We start from the raw sequence: 4,053 nt of genomic DNA, 5'->3' as shown, positions 1-4,053 counted from the left end.
GGTTATTGCCCGATTTCAAAGATTTTCAAGTTTTCATGGCTAGATCCTAGGCAAGGCTCGTACCGAGTTTGGTAAGGATAAGTGAAGCGGCTACTGAGATACAGCATTTCATCATAAGTGGGCGGGGTCATGCCCATTTTTCAAAAATTTCATAATAATGTTATTTTTTACCACAATGTTAACGGAAATATCGCAGTTCTTGCATTTTTCGGAAAAACCGTTATATGGGAATTGGGCGTGGTTACAGTCCTACCTTCCTTGGATAAAGGGAAACCTGCATACCAAATTTCATTGAGATATCTTAATTTTTGCTAAAGTTATCGTGTACACGGACGGACGGACAGACGGACATGGCTTAATCGACTTCTCTATTCATTCTGAGCACATTGCTGGGGTTTTTTTTTGGCTTTTGCAAATTAAATAAGTCCCCTGCAAAAAGGTTTGTTGAAAAAAATACGCGTACATACATGGTATATAGGGTATGGAAATATCCCTTTTCCCTAGCAGTAAACCTTTTAGTGTGGGCAACAATGATGTTTTTCAAATAAGGCAGATCGGAATATGCGCTCTCTGGGAAGACATACCTGTAATTATTGTACCATGGTTTTTGGGTAACGACATACACGCGCTGCTCATTTGCTAGATATACAATAGGTTTGTATAGTAACTTCTCCAGTAAAACATTGCAGCGAGAGCGTAAAAGCAAAATAGAGCGTAAAATTGAGAAGAAGAGAAAACTAGCAGAAAAAGTTAATGAACACAAAACTAGCAAAAACTTGCAAGTGAACAGTCGTTGCACGGTTTTGACTTTCTGCTGTAAACATTTTACTATTTATAAATCAGTCTTAAACTCTTTGTTTTACACACAAGCACTTACACTGTCACGATATTTTTATTTAAACTCCTTTTACTTTTGTTTGTGCTAAACCAATTCAACAAATGGCGGCTTTTGACATTTATTCTTCTTCTTCTTCCACTAGCTAATTTCTGCTAGTAAAAATTTCACTAGCAAGAATTTGCAGCTCTCCCGTGTTGTTACGCTCTCGATTCAGTGCTCTCTTGCAAATTTTTTCGGTTATCATACACTTTTCCAGTAAAAATTTGCAGGTTCCAGTACAAACTAGTACTGACTATTGGTTACTATACAAACCTAATTACAAGTCAAGTCAAGTCTAAGTCTTGCATAACTGAGCTTTAAGTCTTGCATAACCCACCTTTAGCACACTTATTTATTTTTACCCCGGGAAGGTTATAGGTATGGTTTTATTTGCAAATGTGTCGCCAATTTTGCAAAGGGGCGTGGCACCTCCTTAGGCCTGCAAATGTTAAATCAGCTATAACTTCGAAACCATAAGTCAAAAGAATTTGAACTTTGATATGAAGCCATATCTATGTAAAAAGGAGCGTGACACATATTCGTGGAATTTTGTTTGAGCTATAACTTCGAAAACATAAGTCACATGAATTTGAAATTTGATATGAAGTCATATCTATAGTAGTTGCTTATGTTAAGGTTTATATGTATAAATGAGTTTGTAAAGGGGAGCGGGGGCACATCCGATAGGCGTGGAATTTTTAATCAGCCATAACTTCGGAACCATAAGTCACATGAACTTGAAATTTGGTATGCAAACATATCTATGATAGGTGCTTATGGTAAGGTTTATATTAATGAGTTTGTAAAAGGGGGCCTAGCACCTCCCATAGGCGCGGACTTATGTTTCAGCTATAACTTCGGAAACATACATCGCATGAATTTGAAATTTTATATGAAGTCATATCTATGGTAGATGCTTAAGTTAAGGTTTATATAAATAAGTTTATTTAAAGACGTAAGGTGAAACCCGCGGATAAAAGCTAGTACTTCTATATTGATAGTAACGTCTCTTCACAATCTGTTTTTATTCCGCAATCAAAAGGAGACAGCCTATCAAATAAATTTTTGCTTGTGTTAGTATAAATGTATAAGTCACTCCAGGCGCGGTTTAAATAAAAATATAGTAAATAAATAAAAATAAATAAACAACCAAAAATGTTTCCTTGAAAGTGATTGGTGCACGCTTTGTGGTAGCCAGCGGATTTGAATAAGGAGCAAGAGATATAAAAGTTACACTTGAAGCGATCACCGTAACCACTCTTAAAATAGTATATACTGTGAGGATGCGTGCCTTCCTTTCTAGCGCCTTAGCCAACATGTAGCGTCTGCCCGCTTTCCCTGATAATGTTCATTTTTAAGTAGTACAACATACGCATGCAATAAAATTTCATTTTCCTTCCTTTTTTTGCTTCTACAAACAGTTCAGCATAATTAATTTTTGCTTTTAAAATTTAAATTTGATTTTCTAAAATATTGACGGTTACTGCACCGCTCCTGATTCTTTTGTTTGTTTTCAAACGTCATTCTAGGTACATTGGCTGGTTGGTTTTCTCGTTCTAACATTATATATCTGCAGTCTAATGTTGGCGGATGTACTTTCAACGTACTGCCAATAAAAAAGTATTACATACTGTTACTCCCAAAATTGAGCGTACGACTCGTTTTTGTTAATATTCGCAATGTTTTACATGCTAAGACCTTTTTGTTAATTTTGTATTGAAATATGGCTTATATTTTAGCAAACCCCATTTAAATCCAAGAATGAAACAGTGTCGCGCACTTTTTAATACGAATTTCCAAATAGAATTCAGGTATGCAGTTTTATAGCCCATTAAATTAATATAATAACGTGCGAATTTCAAATGTTTAAAAATTCGCGTTGATTTTTGAGAATTTTTTTTTCTGACTGTCCCTCGAAGTTTTTTTTTCATAGAAAAAAAAATTCTGAAAAATTTTGATATGGAAAAACTGCGTAGACCTATGTATGTAGAGTAAGGGTAACTAGGATTTCGGTCTTACTCACTCGCTCACAAAAAATGCGTTTATGAATTTGAACATTGTTTGGCGGATTGTTTTTGTTTAGAGTAAGAGCCGAGCTACATACATACAGGTGTATATGTATATACAGTATATTTTGCTTAGCCGCCCATCCCCTCCTCCCACCCGCCCATATGTTAACTAATTGTTTTCATATTGCAATATGTTATATTTAGGGGATTCACAAGACGTGTTAACCGTCGTAAAATCTTAAGCTTAACACTTGTTTATGTAAAATAGCGGTTAAAATGGTTGGGGGGTTAGCTAATTATATATTCTTTATCAGTTTAAAAGAATTTCGGTTTAGTTAGAAATCCCCTAAAACCATTTTAATTAAAAAAGATGTTAACCTTAAGATTTTACGACGGTTAACACGTCTTGTGAATCCCCTAATTGTATCTAATGGGTTGTGTTTTTTATGTTTTATTCCAAACTTATAACAACAGACTTCCCTGAAGTGGGCGAAAAATAACGCCGAAACGCGTAGAGGGCACAAATGGAACTTTTTTTTGCTTTTTATACCCGAGCGCACTTGTGCACAACGGTATTGTAGTCAACTACAAAACCCTCACTATGTGGCAACACCACATTGAGCTGTCAGCTCGCAGCAACCACAGCCAACATCAACTGCCGTATTCAGTTTTTTACACATTCATTCGCCCACCAAACCGAGAGAAGACACAAGCTTTAGCATTTTAGCCTAGCCTCTTTAGTCTAGCCATTTTAGTCTAGTTATCGTGTATTTTACTTCGTCTTCAAATGTAACCAGTTCATTGTTGTATTGCTTAATTATACTTTAAATCAAAAATAAATAAGCGTTTTTTGTTGCAAGCCGGTACGACGTCCATAACAAGTCTAAAGCTTGTCTTCTCNAAAATGTATACATAAATGCTCAGAATGAATAGAGGAATCGATTAAGCCATGTTTGTATGTCCGTCCGCCTGTCCGTCCGTCCGTGTACACGATAACTCGAGCAAAAATTGAGATATCTGAACGAAATTTGGTATGTAGGTTTCCAGTAATCCAAGGTAGGTTGGTATTGAAAATGGGCGAAATCGGACTGTAACCACGCCCACTTCCCATATAACGGTAATTTCCAGAAATACGAAAACTGCGATATTTTAATAACTACTGAAGAT

This window comes from Rhagoletis zephyria, unplaced genomic scaffold (assembly GCF_001687245.7).
Source record: "Rhagoletis zephyria isolate East Lansing unplaced genomic scaffold, Rhagoletis_zephyria_1.1 Rzeph_scaffold_08586, whole genome shotgun sequence".
NCBI classification, from domain to species: Eukaryota; Metazoa; Arthropoda; class Insecta; order Diptera; family Tephritidae; genus Rhagoletis; species Rhagoletis zephyria.
The sequence above is the reverse complement of the archived record's forward strand: the minus strand, read 5'-3'. Positions refer to the sequence as shown.